A 25,145-nucleotide genomic window follows, 5' to 3' on the forward strand; every position below is an offset into this window, starting at 1 on the left:
TGATTTATTTGTTTTAGCTACATTTCTTTCCTTTGTAGTACTCCAATATTTTTTGTAGGGACGGCAATACGTTTAGAGAACTTAAAGTTATGTTAAATACAGTAGGTTTTATTTTTTTCTGCTGTAAAACTTAAGATGGGGGGAAACTAAAGATTTGTAAAATAATTTCAATGTGTAATGCAGTTTTATTTTTGTTAAAATGGATTTTTCTAAAAATTGGTATCGAAAAAAGTATCGTTCAGGAACCGGTATCGAAATCCAAGTATCGAAACGGTATCGATATCGAAAAATTTTGAACGATACCCAGCCCTACATGGAGCGCAGATGTACTTGTACATTGAGCGGAGAGGTACTGGTACATGGAGCGGAGATGTACTTGTACATTGAGCGGAGAGGTACTTGTACATTGAGCGGAGAGGTACTTGTACATGGAGCGGAGATGTACTTGTACATTGAGCGGAGAGGTACTGGTACATGGAGCGGAGATGTACTTGTACATTGAGCGGAGAGGTACTTGTACATGGAGTGGAGATGTACTTGTACATTGAGCGGAGAGGTACTGGTACATGGAGCGGAGATGTACTTGTACATTGAGCGGAGAGGTACTTGTACATGGAGTGGAGATGTACTTGTACATTGAGCGGAGAGGTACTGGTACATGGAGCGGAGATGTACTTGTACATTGAGCGGAGAGGTACTTGTACATGGAGTGGAGATGTACTTGTACATGGAGCGGAGATGTACTTGTACATTGAGCGGAGAGGTACTTGTACATGGAGCGGAGATGTACTTGTACATGGAGCGGAGAGGTACTTGTACATGGAGCGGAGATGTACTTGTACATTGAGCGGAGAGGTACTTGTACATGGAGCGGAGAGGTACTTGTACATGGAGCGGAGATGTACTTGTACATGGAGCGGAGAGGTACTTGTACATGGAGCGGAGATGTACTTGTACATTGAGCGGAGAGGTACTTGTACATGGAGCAGAGATGTACTTGTACATGGAGCGGAGAGGTACTTGTACATGGAGCGGAGAGGTACTTGTACATGGAGCGGAGAGGTACTTGTACATGGAGCGGAGAGGTACTTGTACATTGAGCGGAGAGGTACTTGTACATTGAGCGGAGAGGTACTTGTACATGGAGCTAGGGCTGGGTATCGAGTTTCGATACTTACTTGGCACCGAAATGGAAACATCGATACTAAGGGGTATCGAAGCCTCCCTTGTCAATCGATACCAATTTTCGATACCAAAACAAAACAGCGTCATTGAGCCTATAAGCATGCGACATGCTTGCACGCCGCGCTCTAATACGGCTGGTGATTGGCTGTCATGTAGAGGCATGCAGGAAACGTTACGCCCACTTTAGCCGGTGTGTTTGTTGTGACTGTGAGCCAGGCGTGCGGTGCGGATAGTATACAAGAAGTTAGCCACTCAAGCTACTCCTATCCTGGATTACCATATGGCGAAGATGATGAAAAGCAGGAAAAGAAACAGAAACAACACGGACTGGTTTCCACAGACAAGAGAAATAATTGAGAGGTGGGTCAGCTCAGCTTACCGCAAGTTAGCGGTTATCAGATCCCTCAGTCTGACAAATCCATGCATCTGGCTGTGAGTTGTAGCATTAGATCGTTTAATTAATTGCCGCCGTAACGTTATGCGCAAGCGGGCATTGTGTATTTTTAGCAACTCGTTAACAAACGCTGATGTCATGATAGTTTGTTGAATGTAAATGCGATTCATTTATATTGATTGGCTAGTCAGTGAAGTTGAGCTGTCTCGTCAGATTTGACAAGAATGACGTTCTGTTGCAGCAGTGAGCACACTGATCTGCAACGCTAGCGTTAATGTTTAATTAATTAGCGTTATGTGCAAGCGGGCAGTTATCGCCCATGTATTTTTAGCAACTCGTTAACAAACGCTGATGTCATGATAGTTTGTTGAATATAAATGCGATTCACTTTGTGGCATATAAGGCTATATTGATAGGCTAGTCAATGCTCAACTAGTCTTCCATGCATGAAGTGGAGCCATCTCATCAGTTTGTACAAGAATAGAGTTCTGTTGCATCAGTGAGCATTAAACCCTGATTTGCAACTCTCTGTTTTGCACTGAAAACTATTCCACTGATTTATTTGTTTTAGCTACATTTCTTTCCTTTGTAGTACTCCAATATTTTTTGTAGGGACGGCAATACGTTTAGAGAACTTAAAGTTATGTTAAATACAGTAGGTTTTATTTTTTTCTGCTGTAAAACTTAAGATGGGGGGAAACTAAAGATTTGTAAAATAATTTCAATGTGTAATGCAGTTTTATTTTTGTTAAAATGGATTTTTCTAAAAATTGGTATCGAAAAAAGTATCGTTCAGGAACCGGTATCGAAATCCAAGTATCGAAACGGTATCGATATCGAAAAAATTTGAACGATACCCAGCCCTACATGGAGCGCAGATGTACTTGTACATTGAGCGGAGAGGTACTGGTACATGGAGCGGAGATGTACTTGTACATTGAGCGGAGAGGTACTTGTACATTGAGCGGAGAGGTACTTGTACATGGAGCGGAGATGTACTTGTACATTGAGCGGAGAGGTACTGGTACATGGAGCGGAGATGTACTTGTACATTGAGCGGAGAGGTACTTGTACATGGAGTGGAGATGTACTTGTACATTGAGCGGAGAGGTACTGGTACATGGAGCGGAGATGTACTTGTACATTGAGCGGAGAGGTACTTGTACATGGAGTGGAGATGTACTTGTACATTGAGCGGAGAGGTACTGGTACATGGAGCGGAGAGGTACTTGTACATGGAGCGGAGAGGTATTTGTACATGGAGCGGAGAGGTATTTGTACATGGAGCGGAGAGGTACTTGTACATTGAGCGGAGAGGTACTTGTACATGGAGCGGAGAGGTACTTGTACATGGAGCGGAGAGGTACTTGTACATGTAGCGGAGAGGTGCTTGTACATGGAGCGGAGAGGTACTTGTACATGGAGCGGAGAGGTATTTGTACATGGAGCGGAGAGGTACTTGTACATGGAGCGGAGAGGTACTTGTACATTCAGCGGAGAGGTACTTGTACATTGAGCGGAGAGGTACTTGTAGATGGAGCGGAGAGGTACTGTCGACACTTGTACATTGAGCGGAGAGGTACTTGTACATGGAGCGGAGAGGTACTTGTACATGGAGCGGAGAGGTACTGTCGACACTTGTACATTGAGCGGAGAGGTACTTGTACATGGAGCGGAGAGGTACTTGTACATGGAGCGGAGATGTACTTGTACAGGGAGCGGAGAGGTACTTGTACATTGAGCGGAGAGGTACTTGTACATGGAGCGGAGAGGTACTTGTACATGGAGCGGAGAGGTACTTGTACATGGAGCGGAGAGGTACTTGTACATTGAGCGGAGATGTACTTGTACATGGAGCGGAGAGGTACTTGTACATGGAGCGGAGAGGTACTTGTACATGGAGCGGAGAGGTACTTGTACATTGAGCGGAGAGGTACTTGTACATGGAGCGGAGAGGTACTTGTACATGGAGCGGAGAGGTACTTGTACATGGAGCGGAGAGGTACTTGTACATGGAGCGGAGAGGTACTTGTACATTGAGCGGAGAGGTACTGTCGACACTTGTACATTCAGCAGAGAGGTACTTGTACATGGAGCGGAGAGGTACTGTCGATACTTGACATTGAGCGGAGAGGTACTTGTACATGGAGCGGAGAGGTATTTGTACATTGAGCGGAGAGGTACTTGTACATTGAGCGGAGAGGTACTGTCGACACTTGTACATTCAGCGGAGAGCTACTTGTACATGGAGCGGAGAGGTATTTGTACATTGAGCGGAGAGGTACTTGTACATGGAGCGGAGAGGTACTTGTACATAGAGCGGAGAGGTACTTATACATGGAGCGGAGAGGTATTTGTACATTGAGCGGAGAGGTACTTGTACATGGAGCGGAGAGGTACTTGTACATGAGAGCGGAGAGGTATTTGTACATGGAGCGGAAAGGTACTGTCGACACTTGTACATTGAGCGGAGAGCTACTTGTACATGGAGCGGAGAGGTACTTGTACATGAGAGCGGAGAGGTACTTGTACATGGAGCGGAGAGGTATTTGTACATGGAGCGGAGAGGTACTGTCAACACTTGACATTGAGCGGAGAGGTACTTGTACATGGAGCGGAGAGGTACTTGTACATGAGAGCGGAGAGGTATTTGTACATGGAGCGGAGAGGTACTGTCGACACTTGACATTGAGCGGAGAGGTACTTGTACATGGAGCGGAGAGGTACTTGTACATGGAGCGGAGAGGTACTTGTACATGGAGCGGAGAGGTACTTGTACATGGAGCGGAGATGTACTTGTACATTGAGCGGAGAGGTACTTGTACATGGAGCGGAGATGTACTTGTACATTGAGCGGTGAGGTACTTGTACATGGAGCGGAGAGGTACTTGTACATGGAGCGGAGATGTACTTGTACATGGAGCGGAGAGGTACTTGTACATGGAGCGGAGATGTACTTGTACATTGAGCGGAGAGGTACTTGTACATGGAGCAGAGATGTACTTGTACATGGAGCGGAGAGGTACTTGTACATGGAGCGGAGAGGTACTTGTACATGGAGCGGAGAGGTACTTGTACATGGAGCGGAGAGGTACTTGTACATTGAGCGGAGAGGTACTTGTACATTGAGCGGAGAGGTACTTGTACATGGAGCTAGGGCTGGGTATCGAGTTTCGATACTTACTTGGCACCGAAATGGAAACATCGATACTAAGGGGTATCGAAGCCTCCCTTGTCAATCGATACCAATTTTCGATACCAAAACAAAACAGCGTCATTGAGCCTATAAGCATGCGACATGCTTGCACGCCGCGCTCTAATACGGCTGGTGATTGGCTGTCATGTAGAGGCATGCAGGAAACGTTACGCCCACTTTAGCCGGTGTGTTTGTTGTGACTGTGAGCCAGGCGTGCGGTGCGGATAGTATACAAGAAGTTAGCCACTCAAGCTACTCCTATCCTGGATTACCATATGGCGAAGATGATGAAAAGCAGGAAAAGAAACAGAAACAACACGGACTGGTTTCCACAGACAAGAGAAATAATTGAGAGGTGGGTCAGCTCAGCTTACCGCAAGTTAGCGGTTATCAGATCCCTCAGTCTGACAAATCCATGCATCTGGCTGTGAGTTGTAGCATTAGATCGTTTAATTAATTGCCGCCGTAACGTTATGCGCAAGCGGGCATTGTGTATTTTTAGCAACTCGTTAACAAACGCTGATGTCATGATAGTTTGTTGAATGTAAATGCGATTCATTTATATTGATTGGCTAGTCAGTGAAGTTGAGCTGTCTCGTCAGATTTGACAAGAATGACGTTCTGTTGCAGCAGTGAGCACACTGATCTGCAACGCTAGCGTTAATGTTTAATTAATTAGCGTTATGTGCAAGCGGGCAGTTATTGCCCATGTATTTTTAGCAACTCGTTAACAAACGCTGATGTCATGATAGTTTGTTGAATATAAATGCGATTCACTTTGTGGCATATAAGGCTATATTGATAGGCTAGTCAATGCTCAACTAGTCTTCCATGCATGAAGTGGAGCCATCTCATCAGTTTGTACAAGAATAGAGTTCTGTTGCATCAGTGAGCATTAAACCCTGATTTGCAACTCTCTGTTTTGCACTGAAAACTATTCCACTGATTTATTTGTTTTAGCTACATTTCTTTCCTTTGTAGTACTCCAATATTTTTTGTAGGGACGGCAATACGTTTAGAGAACTTAAAGTTATGTTAAATACAGTAGGTTTTATTTTTTTCTGCTGTAAAACTTAAGATGGGGGGAAACTAAAGATTTGTAAAATAATTTCAATGTGTAATGCAGTTTTATTTTTGTTAAAATGGATTTTTCTAAAAATTGGTATCGAAAAAAGTATCGTTCAGGAACCGGTATCGAAATCCAAGTATCGAAACGGTATCGATATCGAAAAATTTTGAACGATACCCAGCCCTACATGGAGCGCAGATGTACTTGTACATTGAGCGGAGAGGTACTGGTACATGGAGCGGAGATGTACTTGTACATTGAGCGGAGAGGTACTTGTACATTGAGCGGAGAGGTACTTGTACATGGAGCGGAGATGTACTTGTACATTGAGCGGAGAGGTACTGGTACATGGAGCGGAGATGTACTTGTACATTGAGCGGAGAGGTACTTGTACATGGAGTGGATATGTACTTGTACATTGAGCGGAGAGGTACTGGTACATGGAGCGGAGATGTACTTGTACATTGAGCGGAGAGGTACTTGTACATGGAGTGGAGATGTACTTGTACATTGAGCGGAGAGGTACTGGTACATGGAGCGGAGATGTACTTGTACATTGAGCGGAGAGGTACTTGTACATGGAGTGGAGATGTACTTGTACATGGAGCGGAGATGTACTTGTACATTGAGCGGAGAGGTACTTGTACATGGAGCGGAGATGTACTTGTACATGGAGCGGAGAGGTACTTGTACATGGAGCGGAGATGTACTTGTACATTGAGCGGAGAGGTACTTGTACATGGAGCGGAGAGGTACTTGTACATGGAGCGGAGATGTACTTGTACATGGAGCGGAGAGGTACTTGTACATGGAGCGGAGATGTACTTGTACATTGAGCGGAGAGGTACTTGTACATGGAGCAGAGATGTACTTGTACATGGAGCGGAGAGGTACTTGTACATGGAGCGGAGAGGTACTTGTACATGGAGCGGAGAGGTACTTGTACATGGAGCGGAGAGGTACTTGTACATTGAGCGGAGAGGTACTTGTACATTGAGCGGAGAGGTACTTGTACATGGAGCTAGGGCTGGGTATCGAGTTTCGATACTTACTTGGCACCGAAATGGAAACATCGATACTAAGGGGTATCGAAGCCTCCCTTGTCAATCGATACCAATTTTCGATACCAAAACAAAACAGCGTCATTGAGCCTATAAGCATGCGACATGCTTGCACGCCGCGCTCTAATACGGCTGGTGATTGGCTGTCATGTAGAGGCATGCAGGAAACGTTACGCCCACTTTAGCCGGTGTGTTTGTTGTGACTGTGAGCCAGGCGTGCGGTGCGGATAGTATACAAGAAGTTAGCCACTCAAGCTACTCCTATCCTGGATTACCATATGGCGAAGATGATGAAAAGCAGGAAAAGAAACAGAAACAACACGGACTGGTTTCCACAGACAAGAGAAATAATTGAGAGGTGGGTCAGCTCAGCTTACCGCAAGTTAGCGGTTATCAGATCCCTCAGTCTGACAAATCCATGCATCTGGCTGTGAGTTGTAGCATTAGATCGTTTAATTAATTGCCGCCGTAACGTTATGCGCAAGCGGGCATTGTGTATTTTTAGCAACTCGTTAACAAACGCTGATGTCATGATAGTTTGTTGAATGTAAATGCGATTCATTTATATTGATTGGCTAGTCAGTGAAGTTGAGCTGTCTCGTCAGATTTGACAAGAATGACGTTCTGTTGCAGCAGTGAGCACACTGATCTGCAACGCTAGCGTTAATGTTTAATTAATTAGCGTTATGTGCAAGCGGGCAGTTATTGCCCATGTATTTTTAGCAACTCGTTAACAAACGCTGATGTCATGATAGTTTGTTGAATATAAATGCGATTCACTTTGTGGCATATAAGGCTATATTGATAGGCTAGTCAATGCTCAACTAGTCTTCCATGCATGAAGTGGAGCCATCTCATCAGTTTGTACAAGAATAGAGTTCTGTTGCATCAGTGAGCATTAAACCCTGATTTGCAACTCTCTGTTTTGCACTGAAAACTATTCCACTGATTTATTTGTTTTAGCTACATTTCTTTCCTTTGTAGTACTCCAATATTTTTTGTAGGGACGGCAATACGTTTAGAGAACTTAAAGTTATGTTAAATACAGTAGGTTTTATTTTTTTCTGCTGTAAAACTTAAGATGGGGGGAAACTAAAGATTTGTAAAATAATTTCAATGTGTAATGCAGTTTTATTTTTGTTAAAATGGATTTTTCTAAAAATTGGTATCGAAAAAAGTATCGTTCAGGAACCGGTATCGAAATCCAAGTATCGAAACGGTATCGATATCGAAAAATTTTGAACGATACCCAGCCCTACATGGAGCGCAGATGTACTTGTACATTGAGCGGAGAGGTACTGGTACATGGAGCGGAGATGTACTTGTACATTGAGCGGAGAGGTACTTGTACATTGAGCGGAGAGGTACTTGTACATGGAGCGGAGATGTACTTGTACATTGAGCGGAGAGGTACTGGTACATGGAGCGGAGATGTACTTGTACATTGAGCGGAGAGGTACTTGTACATGGAGTGGATATGTACTTGTACATTGAGCGGAGAGGTACTGGTACATGGAGCGGAGATGTACTTGTACATTGAGCGGAGAGGTACTTGTACATGGAGTGGAGATGTACTTGTACATTGAGCGGAGAGGTACTGGTACATGGAGCGGAGATGTACTTGTACATTGAGCGGAGAGGTACTTGTACATGGAGTGGAGATGTACTTGTACATGGAGCGGAGATGTACTTGTACATTGAGCGGAGAGGTACTTGTACATGGAGCGGAGATGTACTTGTACATGGAGCGGAGAGGTACTTGTACATGGAGCGGAGATGTACTTGTACATTGAGCGGAGAGGTACTTGTACATGGAGCGGAGAGGTACTTGTACATGGAGCGGAGATGTACTTGTACATGGAGCGGAGAGGTACTTGTACATGGAGCGGAGATGTACTTGTACATTGAGCGGAGAGGTACTTGTACATGGAGCAGAGATGTACTTGTACATGGAGCGGAGAGGTACTTGTACATGGAGCGGAGAGGTACTTGTACATGGAGCGGAGAGGTACTTGTACATGGAGCGGAGAGGTACTTGTACATTGAGCGGAGAGGTACTTGTACATTGAGCGGAGAGGTACTTGTACATGGAGCTAGGGCTGGGTATCGAGTTTCGATACTTACTTGGCACCGAAATGGAAACATCGATACTAAGGGGTATCGAAGCCTCCCTTGTCAATCGATACCAATTTTCGATACCAAAACAAAACAGCGTCATTGAGCCTATAAGCATGCGACATGCTTGCACGCCGCGCTCTAATACGGCTGGTGATTGGCTGTCATGTAGAGGCATGCAGGAAACGTTACGCCCACTTTAGCCGGTGTGTTTGTTGTGACTGTGAGCCAGGCGTGCGGTGCGGATAGTATACAAGAAGTTAGCCACTCAAGCTACTCCTATCCTGGATTACCATATGGCGAAGATGATGAAAAGCAGGAAAAGAAACAGAAACAACACGGACTGGTTTCCACAGACAAGAGAAATAATTGAGAGGTGGGTCAGCTCAGCTTACCGCAAGTTAGCGGTTATCAGATCCCTCAGTCTGACAAATCCATGCATCTGGCTGTGAGTTGTAGCATTAGATCGTTTAATTAATTGCCGCCGTAACGTTATGCGCAAGCGGGCATTGTGTATTTTTAGCAACTCGTTAACAAACGCTGATGTCATGATAGTTTGTTGAATGTAAATGCGATTCATTTATATTGATTGGCTAGTCAGTGAAGTTGAGCTGTCTCGTCAGATTTGACAAGAATGACGTTCTGTTGCAGCAGTGAGCACACTGATCTGCAACGCTAGCGTTAATGTTTAATTAATTAGCGTTATGTGCAAGCGGGCAGTTATTGCCCATGTATTTTTAGCAACTCGTTAACAAACGCTGATGTCATGATAGTTTGTTGAATATAAATGTGATTCACTTTGTGGCATATAAGGCTATATTGATAGGCTAGTCAATGCTCAACTAGTCTTCCATGCATGAAGTGGAGCCATCTCATCAGTTTGTACAAGAATAGAGTTCTGTTGCATCAGTGAGCATTAAACCCTGATTTGCAACTCTCTGTTTTGCACTGAAAACTATTCCACTGATTTATTTGTTTTAGCTACATTTCTTTCCTTTGTAGTACTCCAATATTTTTTGTAGGGACGGCAATACGTTTAGAGAACTTAAAGTTATGTTAAATACAGTAGGTTTTATTTTTTTCTGCTGTAAAACTTAAGATGGGGGGAAACTAAAGATTTGTAAAATAATTTCAATGTGTAATGCAGTTTTATTTTTGTTAAAATGGATTTTTCTAAAAATTGGTATCGAAAAAAGTATCGTTCAGGAACCGGTATCGAAATCCAAGTATCGAAACGGTATCGATATCGAAAAATTTTGAACGATACCCAGCCCTACATGGAGCGCAGATGTACTTGTACATTGAGCGGAGAGGTACTGGTACATGGAGCGGAGATGTACTTGTACATTGAGCGGAGAGGTACTTGTACATTGAGCGGAGAGGTACTTGTACATGGAGCGGAGATGTACTTGTACATTGAGCGGAGAGGTACTGGTACATGGAGCGGAGATGTACTTGTACATTGAGCGGAGAGGTACTTGTACATGGAGTGGATATGTACTTGTACATTGAGCGGAGAGGTACTGGTACATGGAGCGGAGATGTACTTGTACATTGAGCGGAGAGGTACTTGTACATGGAGTGGAGATGTACTTGTACATTGAGCGGAGAGGTACTGGTACATGGAGCGGAGATGTACTTGTACATTGAGCGGAGAGGTACTTGTACATGGAGTGGAGATGTACTTGTACATGGAGCGGAGATGTACTTGTACATTGAGCGGAGAGGTACTTGTACATGGAGCGGAGATGTACTTGTACATGGAGCGGAGAGGTACTTGTACATGGAGCGGAGATGTACTTGTACATTGAGCGGAGAGGTACTTGTACATGGAGCGGAGAGGTACTTGTACATGGAGCGGAGATGTACTTGTACATGGAGCGGAGAGGTACTTGTACATGGAGCGGAGATGTACTTGTACATTGAGCGGAGAGGTACTTGTACATGGAGCAGAGATGTACTTGTACATGGAGCGGAGAGGTACTTGTACATGGAGCGGAGAGGTACTTGTACATGGAGCGGAGAGGTACTTGTACATGGAGCGGAGAGGTACTTGTACATTGAGCGGAGAGGTACTTGTACATTGAGCGGAGAGGTACTTGTACATGGAGCTAGGGCTGGGTATCGAGTTTCGATACTTACTTGGCACCGAAATGGAAACATCGATACTAAGGGGTATCGAAGCCTCCCTTGTCAATCGATACCAATTTTCGATACCAAAACAAAACAGCGTCATTGAGCCTATAAGCATGCGACATGCTTGCACGCCGCGCTCTAATACGGCTGGTGATTGGCTGTCATGTAGAGGCATGCAGGAAACGTTACGCCCACTTTAGCCGGTGTGTTTGTTGTGACTGTGAGCCAGGCGTGCGGTGCGGATAGTATACAAGAAGTTAGCCACTCAAGCTACTCCTATCCTGGATTACCATATGGCGAAGATGATGAAAAGCAGGAAAAGAAACAGAAACAACACGGACTGGTTTCCACAGACAAGAGAAATAATTGAGAGGTGGGTCAGCTCAGCTTACCGCAAGTTAGCGGTTATCAGATCCCTCAGTCTGACAAATCCATGCATCTGGCTGTGAGTTGTAGCATTAGATCGTTTAATTAATTGCCGCCGTAACGTTATGCGCAAGCGGGCATTGTGTATTTTTAGCAACTCGTTAACAAACGCTGATGTCATGATAGTTTGTTGAATGTAAATGCGATTCATTTATATTGATTGGCTAGTCAGTGAAGTTGAGCTGTCTCGTCAGATTTGACAAGAATGACGTTCTGTTGCAGCAGTGAGCACACTGATCTGCAACGCTAGCGTTAATGTTTAATTAATTAGCGTTATGTGCAAGCGGGCAGTTATCGCCCATGTATTTTTAGCAACTCGTTAACAAACGCTGATGTCATGATAGTTTGTTGAATATAAATGCGATTCACTTTGTGGCATATAAGGCTATATTGATAGGCTAGTCAATGCTCAACTAGTCTTCCATGCATGAAGTGGAGCCATCTCATCAGTTTGTACAAGAATAGAGTTCTGTTGCATCAGTGAGCATTAAACCCTGATTTGCAACTCTCTGTTTTGCACTGAAAACTATTCCACTGATTTATTTGTTTTAGCTACATTTCTTTCCTTTGTAGTACTCCAATATTTTTTGTAGGGACGGCAATACGTTTAGAGAACTTAAAGTTATGTTAAATACAGTAGGTTTTATTTTTTTCTGCTGTAAAACTTAAGATGGGGGGAAACTAAAGATTTGTAAAATAATTTCAATGTGTAATGCAGTTTTATTTTTGTTAAAATGGATTTTTCTAAAAATTGGTATCGAAAAAAGTATCGTTCAGGAACCGGTATCGAAATCCAAGTATCGAAACGGTATCGATATCGAAAAATTTTGAACGATACCCAGCCCTACATGGAGCGCAGATGTACTTGTACATTGAGCGGAGAGGTACTGGTACATGGAGCGGAGATGTACTTGTACATTGAGCGGAGAGGTACTTGTACATTGAGCGGAGAGGTACTTGTACATGGAGCGGAGATGTACTTGTACATTGAGCGGAGAGGTACTGGTACATGGAGCGGAGATGTACTTGTACATTGAGCGGAGAGGTACTTGTACATGGAGTGGATATGTACTTGTACATTGAGCGGAGAGGTACTGGTACATGGAGCGGAGATGTACTTGTACATTGAGCGGAGAGGTACTTGTACATGGAGTGGAGATGTACTTGTACATTGAGCGGAGAGGTACTGGTACATGGAGCGGAGATGTACTTGTACATTGAGCGGAGAGGTACTTGTACATGGAGTGGAGATGTACTTGTACATGGAGCGGAGATGTACTTGTACATTGAGCGGAGAGGTACTTGTACATGGAGCGGAGATGTACTTGTACATGGAGCGGAGAGGTACTTGTACATGGAGCGGAGATGTACTTGTACATTGAGCGGAGAGGTACTTGTACATGGAGCGGAGAGGTACTTGTACATGGAGCGGAGATGTACTTGTACATGGAGCGGAGAGGTACTTGTACATGGAGCGGAGATGTACTTGTACATTGAGCGGAGAGGTACTTGTACATGGAGCAGAGATGTACTTGTACATGGAGCGGAGAGGTACTTGTACATGGAGCGGAGAGGTACTTGTACATGGAGCGGAGAGGTACTTGTACATGGAGCGGAGAGGTACTTGTACATTGAGCGGAGAGGTACTTGTACATTGAGCGGAGAGGTACTTGTACATGGAGCTAGGGCTGGGTATCGAGTTTCGATACTTACTTGGCACCGAAATGGAAACATCGATACTAAGGGGTATCGAAGCCTCCCTTGTCAATCGATACCAATTTTCGATACCAAAACAAAACAGCGTCATTGAGCCTATAAGCATGCGACATGCTTGCACGCCGCGCTCTAATACGGCTGGTGATTGGCTGTCATGTAGAGGCATGCAGGAAACGTTACGCCCACTTTAGCCGGTGTGTTTGTTGTGACTGTGAGCCAGGCGTGCGGTGCGGATAGTATACAAGAAGTTAGCCACTCAAGCTACTCCTATCCTGGATTACCATATGGCGAAGATGATGAAAAGCAGGAAAAGAAACAGAAACAACACGGACTGGTTTCCACAGACAAGAGAAATAATTGAGAGGTGGGTCAGCTCAGCTTACCGCAAGTTAGCGGTTATCAGATCCCTCAGTCTGACAAATCCATGCATCTGGCTGTGAGTTGTAGCATTAGATCGTTTAATTAATTGCCGCCGTAACGTTATGCGCAAGCGGGCATTGTGTATTTTTAGCAACTCGTTAACAAACGCTGATGTCATGATAGTTTGTTGAATGTAAATGCGATTCATTTATATTGATTGGCTAGTCAGTGAAGTTGAGCTGTCTCGTCAGATTTGACAAGAATGACGTTCTGTTGCAGCAGTGAGCACACTGATCTGCAACGCTAGCGTTAATGTTTAATTAATTAGCGTTATGTGCAAGCGGGCAGTTATTGCCCATGTATTTTTAGCAACTCGTTAACAAACGCTGATGTCATGATAGTTTGTTGAATATAAATGCGATTCACTTTGTGGCATATAAGGCTATATTGATAGGCTAGTCAATGCTCAACTAGTCTTCCATGCATGAAGTGGAGCCATCTCATCAGTTTGTACAAGAATAGAGTTCTGTTGCATCAGTGAGCATTAAACCCTGATTTGCAACTCTCTGTTTTGCACTGAAAACTATTCCACTGATTTATTTGTTTTAGCTACATTTCTTTCCTTTGTAGTACTCCAATATTTTTTGTAGGGACGGCAATACGTTTAGAGAACTTAAAGTTATGTTAAATACAGTAGGTTTTATTTTTTTCTGCTGTAAAACTTAAGATGGGGGGAAACTAAAGATTTGTAAAATAATTTCAATGTGTAATGCAGTTTTATTTTTGTTAAAATGGATTTTTCTAAAAATTGGTATCGAAAAAAGTATCGTTCAGGAACCGGTATCGAAATCCAAGTATCGAAACGGTATCGATATCGAAAAATTTTGAACGATACCCAGCCCTACATGGAGCGCAGATGTACTTGTACATTGAGCGGAGAGGTACTGGTACATGGAGCGGAGATGTACTTGTACATTGAGCGGAGAGGTACTTGTACATTGAGCGGAGAGGTACTTGTACATGGAGCGGAGATGTACTTGTACATTGAGCGGAGAGGTACTGGTACATGGAGCGGAGATGTACTTGTACATTGAGCGGAGAGGTACTTGTACATGGAGTGGATATGTACTTGTACATTGAGCGGAGAGGTACTGGTACATGGAGCGGAGATGTACTTGTACATTGAGCGGAGAGGTACTTGTACATGGAGTGGAGATGTACTTGTACATTGAGCGGAGAGGTACTGGTACATGGAGCGGAGATGTACTTGTACATTGAGCGGAGAGGTACTTGTACATGGAGTGGAGATGTACTTGTACATGGAGCGGAGATGTACTTGTACATTGAGCGGAGAGGTACTTGTACATGGAGCGGAGATGTACTTGTACATGGAGCGGAGAGGTACTTGTACATGGAGCGGAGATGTACTTGTACATTGAGCGGAGAGGTACTTGTACATGGAGCGGAGAGGTACTTGTACATGGAGCGGAGATGTACTTGTACATGGAGCGGAGAGGTACTTGTACATGGAGCGGAGATGTACTTGTACATTGAGCGGAGAGGTACTTGTACATGGAGCAGAGATGTACTTGTACATGGAGCGGAGAGGTACTTGTACATGGAGCGGAGAGGTACTTGTACATGGAGCGGAGAGGTACTTGTACATGGAGCGGAGAGGTACTTGTACATTGAGCGGAGAGGTACTTGTACATTGAGCGGAGAGGTACTTGTACATGGAGCTAGGGCTGGGTATCGAGTTTCGATACTTACTTGGCACCGAAATAAAAACATCGATACTAAGGGGTATCGAAGCCTCCCTTGTCAATCGATACCAATTTTCGATACCAAAACAAAACAGCGTCATTGAGCCTATAAGCATGCGACATGCTTGCACGCCGCGCTCTAATACGGCTGGTGATTGGCTGTCATGTAGAGGCATGCAGGAAACGTTACGCCCACTTTAGCCGGTGTGTTTGTTGTGACTGTGAGCCAGGCGTGCGGTGCGGATAGTATACAAGAAGTTAGCCACTCAAGCTACTCCTATCCTGGATTACCATATGGCGAAGATGATGAAAAGCAGGAAAAGAAACAGAAACAACACGGACTGGTTTCCACAGACAAGAGAAATAATTGAGAGGTGGGTCAGCTCAGCTTACCGCAAGTTAGCGGTTATCAGATCCCTCAGTCTGACAAATCCATGCATCTGGCTGTGAGTTGTAGCATTAGATCGTTTAATTAATTGCCGCCGTAACGTTATGCGCAAGCGGGCATTGTGTATTTTTAGCAACTCGTTAACAAACGCTGATGTCATGATAGTTTGTTGAATGTAAATGCGATTCATTTATATTGATTGGCTAGTCAGTGAAGTTGAGCTGTCTCGTCAGATTTGACAAGAATGACGTTCTGTTGCAGCAGTGAGCACACTGATCTGCAACGCTAGCGTTAATGTTTAATTAATTAGCGTTATGTGCAAGCGGGCAGTTATCGCCCATGTATTTTTAGCAACTCGTTAACAAACGCTGATGTCATGATAGTTTGTTGAATATAAATGCGATTCACTTTGTGGCATATAAGGCTATATTGATAGGCTAGTCAATGCTCAACTAGTCTTCCATGCATGAAGTGGAGCCATCTCATCAGTTTGTACAAGAATAGAGTTCTGTTGCATCAGTGAGCATTAAACCCTGATTTGCAACTCTCTGTTTTGCACTGAAAACTATTCCACTGATTTATTTGTTTTAGCTACATTTCTTTCCTTTGTAGTACTCCAATATTTTTTGTAGGGACGGCAATACGTTTAGAGAACTTAAAGTTATGTTAAATACAGTAGGTTTTATTTTTTTCTGCTGTAAAACTTAAGATGGGGGGAAACTAAAGATTTGTAAAATAATTTCAATGTGTAATGCAGTTTTATTTTTGTTAAAATGGATTTTTCTAAAAATTGGTATCGAAAAAAGTATCGTTCAGGAACCGGTATCGAAATCCAAGTATCGAAACGGTATCGATATCGAAAAATTTTGAACGATACCCAGCCCTACATGGAGCGCAGATGTACTTGTACATTGAGCGGAGAGGTACTGGTACATGGAGCGGAGATGTACTTGTACATTGAGCGGAGAGGTACTTGTACATTGAGCGGAGAGGTACTTGTACATGGAGCGGAGATGTACTTGTACATTGAGCGGAGAGGTACTGGTACATGGAGCGGAGATGTACTTGTACATTGAGCGGAGAGGTACTTGTACATGGAGTGGATATGTACTTGTACATTGAGCGGAGAGGTACTGGTACATGGAGCGGAGATGTACTTGTACATTGAGCGGAGAGGTACTTGTACATGGAGTGGAGATGTACTTGTACATTGAGCGGAGAGGTACTGGTACATGGAGCGGAGATGTACTTGTACATTGAGCGGAGAGGTACTTGTACATGGAGTGGAGATGTACTTGTACATGGAGCGGAGATGTACTTGTACATTGAGCGGAGAGGTACTTGTACATGGAGCGGAGATGTACTTGTACATGGAGCGGAGAGGTACTTGTACATGGAGCGGAGATGTACTTGTACATTGAGCGGAGAGGTACTTGTACATGGAGCGGAGAGGTACTTGTACATGGAGCGGAGATGTACTTGTACATGGAGCGGAGAGGTACTTGTACATGGAGCGGAGATGTACTTGTACATTGAGCGGAGAGGTACTTGTACATGGAGCAGAGATGTACTTGTACATGGAGCGGAGAGGTACTTGTACATGGAGCGGAGAGGTACTTGTACATGGAGCGGAGAGGTACTTGTACATGGAGCGGAGAGGTACTTGTACATTGAGCGGAGAGGTACTTGTACATTGAGCGGAGAGGTACTTGTACATGGAGCTAGGGCTGGGTATCGAGTTTCGATACTTACTTGGCACCGAAATGGAAACATCGATACTAAGGGGTATCGAAGCCTCCCTTGTCAATCGATACCAATTTTCGATACCAAAACAAAACAGCGTCATTGAGCCTATAAGCATGCGACATGCTTGCACGCCGCGCTCTAATACGGCTGGTGATTGGCTGTCATGTAGAGGCATGCAGGAAACGTTACGCCCACTTTAGCCGGTGTGTTTGTTGTGACTGTGAGCCAGGCGTGCGGTGCGGATAGTATACAAGAAGTTAGCCACTCAAGCTACTCCTATCCTGGATTACCATATGGCGAAGATGATGAAAAGCAGGAAAAGAAACAGAAACAACACGGACTGGTTTCCACAGACAAGAGAAATAATTGAGAGGTGGGTCAGCTCAGCTTACCGCAAGTTAGCGGTTATCAGATCCCTCAGTCTGACAAATCCATGCATCTGGCTGTGAGTTGTAGCATTAGATCGTTTAATTAATTGCCGCCGTAACGTTATGCGCAAGCGGGCATTGTGTATTTTTAGCAACTCGTTAACAAACGCTGATGTCATGATAGTTTGTTGAATGTAAATGCGATTCATTTATATTGATTGGCTAGTCAGTGAAGTTGAGCTGTCTCGTCAGATTTGACAAGAATGACGTTCTGTTGCAGCAGTGAGCACACTGATCTGCAACGCTAGCGTTAATGTTTAATTAATTAGCGTTATGTGCAAGCGGGCAGTTATCGCCCATGTATTTTTAGCAACTCGTTAACAAACGCTGATGTCATGATAGTTTGTTGAATATAAATGCGATTCACTTTGTGGCATATAAGGCTATATTGATAGGCTAGTCAATGCTCAACTAGTCTTCCATGCATGAAGTGGAGCCATCTCATCAGTTTGTACAAGAATAGAGTTCTGTTGCATCAGTGAGCATTAAACCCTGATTTGCAACTCTCTGTTTTGCACTGAAAACTATTCCACTGATTTATTTGTTTTAGCTACATTTCTTTCCTTTGTAGTACTCCAATATTTTTTGTAGGGACGGCAATACGTTTAGAGAACTTAAAGTTATGTTAAATACAGTAGGTTTTATTTTTTTCTGCTGTAAAACTTAAGATGGGGGGAAACTAAAGATTTGTAAAATAATTTCAATGTGTAATGCAGTTTTATTTTTGTTAAAATGGATTTTTCTAAAAATTGGTATCGAAAAAAGTATCGTTCAGGAACCGGTATCGAAATCCAAGTATCGAAATGGTATCGATATCGAAAAATTTTGAACGATACCCAGCCCTACATGGAGCGCAGATGTACTTGTACATTGAGCGGAGAGGTACTGGTACATGGAGCGGAGATGTACTTGTACATTGAGCGGAGAGGTACTTGTACATTGAGCGGAGAGGTACTTGTACATGGAGCGGAGATGTACTTGTACATTGAGCGGAGAGGTACTGGTACATGGAGCGGAGATGTACTTGTACATTGAGCGGAGAGGTACTTGTACATGGAGTGGAGATGTACTGTTACATTGAGCGGAGAGGTACTGGTACATGGAGCGGAGATGTACTTGTACATTGAGCGGAGAGGTACTTGTACATGGAGTGGAGATGTACTTGTACATTGAGCGGAGAGGTACTGGTACATGGAGCGGAGATGTACTTGTACATTGAGCGGAGAGGTACTTGTACATGGAGTGGAGATGTACTTGTACATGGAGCGGAGATGTACTTGTACATTGAGCGGAGAGGTACTTGTACATGGAGCGGAGATGTACTTGTACATGGAGCGGAGAGGTACTTGTACATGGAGCGGAGATGTACTTGTACATTGAGCGGAGAGGTACTTGTACATGGAGCGGAGAGGTACTTGTACATGGAGCGGAGATGTACTTGTACATGGAGCGGAGAGGTACTTGTACATGGAGCGGAGATGTACTTGTACATTGAGCGGAGAGGTACTTGTACATGGAGCAGAGATGTACTTGTACATGGAGCGGAGAGGTACTTGTACATGGAGCGGAGAGGTACTTGTACATGGAGCGGAGAGGTACTTGTACATGGAGCGGAGAGGTACTTGTACATTGAGCGGAGAGGTACTTGTACATTGAGCGGAGAGGTACTTGTACATGGAGCTAGGGCTGGGTATCGAGTTTCGATACTTACTTGGCACCGAAATGGAAACATCGATACTAAGGGGTATCGAAGCCTCCCTTGTCAATCGATACCAATTTTCGATACCAAAACAAAACAGCGTCATTGAGCCTATAAGCATGCGACATGCTTGCACGCCGCGCTCTAATACGGCTGGTGATTGGCTGTCATGTAGAGGCATGCAGGAAACGTTACGCCCACTTTAGCCGGTGTGTTTGTTGTGACTGTGAGCCAGGCGTGCGGTGCGGATAGTATACAAGAAGTTAGCCACTCAAGCTACTCCTATCCTGGATTACCATATGGCGAAGATGATGAAAAGCAGGAAAAGAAACAGAAACAACACGGACTGGTTTCCACAGACAAGAGAAATAATTGAGAGGTGGGTCAGCTCAGCTTACCGCAAGTTAGCGGTTATCAGATCCCTCAGTCTGACAAATCCATGCATCTGGCTGTGAGTTGTAGCATTAGATCGTTTAATTAATTGCCGCCGTAACGTTATGCGCAAGCGGGCATTGTGTATTTTTAGCAACTCGTTAACAAACGCTGATGTCATGATAGTTTGTTGAATGTAAATGCGATTCATTTATATTGATTGGCTAGTCAGTGAAGTTGAGCTGTCTCGTCAGATTTGACAAGAATGACGTTCTGTTGCAGCAGTGAGCACACTGATCTGCAACGCTAGCGTTAATGTTTAATTAATTAGCGTTATGTGCAAGCGGGCAGTTATCGCCCATGTATTTTTAGCAACTCGTTAACAAACGCTGATGTCATGATAGTTTGTTGAATATAAATGCGATTCACTTTGTGGCATATAAGGCTATATTGATAGGCTAGTCAATGCTCAACTAGTCTTCCATGCATGAAGTGGAGCCATCTCATCAGTTTGTACAAGAATAGAGTTCTGTTGCATCAGTGAGCATTAAACCCTGATTTGCAACTCTCTGTTTTGCACTGAAAACTATTCCACTGATTTATTTGTTTTAGCTACATTTCTTTCCTTTGTAGTACTCCAATATTTTTTGTAGGGACGGCAATACGTTTAGAGAACTTAAAGTTATGTTAAATACAGTAGGTTTTATTTTTTTCTGCTGTAAAACTTAAGATGGGGGGAAACTAAAGATTTGTAAAATAATTTCAATGTGTAATGCAGTTTTATTTTTGTTAAAATGGATTTTTCTAAAAATTGGTATCGAAAAAAGTATCGTTCAGGAACCGGTATCGAAATCCAAGTATCGAAACGGTATCGATATCGAAAAATTTTGAACGATACCCAGCCCTACATGGAGCGCAGATGTACTTGTACATTGAGCGGAGAGGTACTGGTACATGGAGCGGAGATGTACTTGTACATTGAGCGGAGAGGTACTTGTACATTGAGCGGAGAGGTACTTGTACATGGAGCGGAGATGTACTTGTACATTGAGCGGAGAGGTACTGGTACATGGAGCGGAGATGTACTTGTACATTGAGCGGAGAGGTACTTGTACATGGAGTGGAGATGTACTTGTACATTGAGCGGAGAGGTACTGGTACATGGAGCGGAGATGTACTTGTACATTGAGCGGAGAGGTACTTGTACATGGAGTGGAGATGTACTTGTACATTGAGCGGAGAGGTACTGGTACATGGAGCGGAGATGTACTTGTACATTGAGCGGAGAGGTACTTGTACATGGAGTGGAGATGTACTTGTACATGGAGCGGATATGTACTTGTACATTGAGCGGAGAGGTACTTGTACATGGAGCGGAGATGTACTTGTACATGGAGCGGAGAGGTACTTGTACATGGAGCGGAGAGGTACTTGTACATGGAGCGGAGATGTACTTGTACATGGAGCGGAGATGTACTTGTACATGGAGCGGAGAGGTACTTGTACATGGAGCGGAGAGGTACTTATACATTGAGCGGAGACGTACTTGTACATGGAGCGGAGATGTACTTGTACATTGAGCGGAGAGGTACTTGTACATTGAGCGGAGAGGTACTGGTACATGGAGCGGAGATGTACTTGTACATTGAGCGGAGAGGTACTTGTACATGGAGCGGAGAGGTACTTGTACATTGAGCGGAGAGGTACTTGTACATTGAGCGGAGACGTACTTGTACATTGAGCGGAGATGTACTTGTACATTGAGCGGAGATGTACTTGTACATTGAGCGGAGAGGTACTGGTACATGGAGCGGAGAGGTACTTGTACATGGAGCGGAGAGGTATTTGTACATGGAGCGGAGAGGTATTTGTACATGGAGCGGAGAGGTACTTGTACATTGAGCGGAGAGGTACTTGTACATGGAGCGGAGAGGTACTTGTACATGGAGCGGAGAGGTACTTGTACATGTAGCGGAGAGGTGCTTGTACATGGAGCGGAGAGGTACTTGTACATGGAGCGGAGAGGTATTTGTACATGGAGCGGAGAGGTACTTGTACATGGAGCGGAGAGGTACTTGTACATTCAGCGGAGAGGTACTTGTACATTGAGCGGAGAGGTACTTGTAGATGGAGCGGAGAAGTACTGTCGACACTTGTACATTGAGCGGAGAGGTACTTGTACATGGAGCGGAGAGGTACTTGTACATGGAGCGGAGAGGTACTGTCGACACTTGTACATTGAGCGGAGAGGTACTTGTACATGGAGCGGAGAGGTACTTGTACATGGAGCGGAGATGTACTTGTACAGGGAGCGGAGAGGTACTTGTACATTGAGCGGAGAGGTACTTGTACATGGAGCGGAGAGGTACTTGTACATGGAGCGGAGAGGTACTTGTACATGGAGCGGAGAGGTACTTGTACATTGAGCGGAGAGGTACTTGTACATGGAGCGGAGAGGTACTTGTACATGGAGCGGAGAGGTACTTGTACATGGAGCGGAGAGGTACTTGTACATTGAGCGGAGAGGTACTTGTACATGGAGCGGAGAGGTACTTGTACATGGAGCGGAGAGGTACTTGTACATGGAGCGGAGAGGTACTTGTACATGGAGCGGAGAGGTACTTGTACATTGAGCGGAGATGTACTTGTACATGGAGCGGAGATGTACTTGTACATGGATCGGAGAGGTACTTGTACATGAGAGCGGAGAGGTACTGTCGACACTTGTACATTGAGCGTAGAGGTACTGTCGACACTTGTACATTGAGCGGAGAGGTACTTGTACATGGAGCGGAGAGGTACTGTCGACACTTGTACATTGAGCGGAGAGGTACTTGTACATTGAGCGGAGAGGTACTTGTACATGGAGCGCAGAGGTACTTGTACATTGTGCGGAGAGGTACTGGTACATGGAGCGGAGATGTACTTGTACATTGAGCGGAGAGGTACTTGTACATGGAGTGGAGATGTACTTGTACATTGAGCGGAGAGGTACTGGTACATGGAGCGGAGATGTACTTGTACATTGAGCGGAGAGGTACTTGTACATGGAGTGGAGATGTACTTGTACATGGAGCGGAGATGTACTTGTACATTGAGCGGAGAGGTACTTGTACATGGAGCGGAGATGTACTTGTACATGGAGCGGAGAGGTACTTGTACATGGAGCGGAGATGTACTTGTACATTGAGCGGAGAGGTACTTGTACATGGAGCGGAGAGGTACTTGTACATGGAGCGGAGATGTACTTGTACATGGAGCGGAGAGGTACTTGTACATGGAGCGGAGATGTACTTGTACATTGAGCGGAGAGGTACTTGTACATGGAGCAGATATGTACTTGTACATGGAGCGGAGAGGTACTTGTACATGGAGCGGAGAGGTACTTGTACATGGAGCGGAGAGGTACTTGTACATGGAGCGGAGAGGTACTTGTACATTGAGCGGAGAGGTACTTGTACATTGAGCGGAGAGGTACTTGTACATGGAGCTAGGGCTGGGTATCGAGTTTCGATACTTACTTGGCACCGAAATGGAAACATCGATACTAAGGGGTATCGAAGCCTCCCTTGTCAATCGATACCAATTTTCGATACCAAAACAAAACAGCGTCATTGAGCCTATAAGCATGCGACATGCTTGCACGCCGCACTCTAATACGGCTGGTGATTGGCTGTCATGTAGAGGCATGCAGGAAACGTTACGCCCACTTTAGCCGGTGTGTTTGTTGTGACTGTGAGCCAGGCGTGCGGTGCGGATAGTATACAAGAAGTTAGCCACTCAAGCTACTCCTATCCTGGATTACCATATGGCGAAGATGATGAAAAGCAGGAAAAGAAACAGAAACAACACGGACTGGTTTCCACAGACAAGAGAAATAATTGAGAGGTGGGTCAGCTCAGCTTACCGCAAGTTAGCGGTTATCAGATCCCTCAGTCTGACAAATCCATGCATCTGGCTGTGAGTTGTAGCATTAGATCGTTTAATTAATTGCCGCCGTAACGTTATGCGCAAGCGGGCATTGTGTATTTTTAGCAACTCGTTAACAAACGCTGATGTCATGATAGTTTGTTGAATGTAAATGCGATTCATTTATATTGATTGGCTAGTCAGTGAAGTTGAGCTGTCTCGTCAGATTTGACAAGAATGACGTTCTGTTGCAGCAGTGAGCACACTGATCTGCAACGCTAGCGTTAATGTTTAATTAATTAGCGTTATGTGCAAGCGGGCAGTTATCGCCCATGTATTTTTAGCAACTCGTTAACAAACGCTGATGTCATGATAGTTTGTTGAATATAAATGCGATTCACTTTGTGGCATATAAGGCTATATTGATAGGCTAGTCAATGCTCAACTAGTCTTCCATGCATGAAGTGGAGCCATCTCATCAGTTTGTACAAGAATAGAGTTCTGTTGCATCAGTGAGCATTAAACCCTGATTTGCAACTCTCTGTTTTGCACTGAAAACTATTCCACTGATTTATTTGTTTTAGCTACATTTCTTTCCTTTGTAGTACTCCAATATTTTTTGTAGGGACGGCAATACGTTTAGAGAACTTAAAGTTATGTTAAATACAGTAGGTTTTATTTTTTTCTGCTGTAAAACTTAAGATGGGGGGAAACTAAAGATTTGTAAAATAATTTCAATGTGTAATGCAGTTTTATTTTTGTTAAAATGGATTTTTCTAAAAATTGGTATCGAAAAAAGTATCGTTCAGGAACCGGTATCGAAATCCAAGTATCGAAACGGTATCGATATCGAAAAATTTTGAACGATACCCAGCCCTACATGGAGCGCAGATGTACTTGTACATTGAGCGGAGAGGTACTGGTACATGGAGCGGAGATGTACTTGTACATTGAGCGGAGAGGTACTTGTACATTGAGCGGAGAGGTACTTGTACATGGAGCGGAGATGTACTTGTACATTGAGCGGAGAGGTACTGGTACATGGAGCGGAGATGTACTTGTACATTGAGCGGAGAGGTACTTGTACATGGAGTGGAGATGTACTTGTACATTGAGCGGAGAGGTACTGGTACATGGAGCGGAGATGTACTTGTACATTGAGCGGAGAGGTACTTGTACATG

The sequence above is a fragment of the Poromitra crassiceps genome (assembly GCF_964638095.1).
Source record: "Poromitra crassiceps genome assembly, contig: HAP1_SCAFFOLD_58, whole genome shotgun sequence".
In the NCBI taxonomy this organism is placed as follows: Eukaryota; Metazoa; Chordata; class Actinopteri; order Beryciformes; family Melamphaidae; genus Poromitra; species Poromitra crassiceps.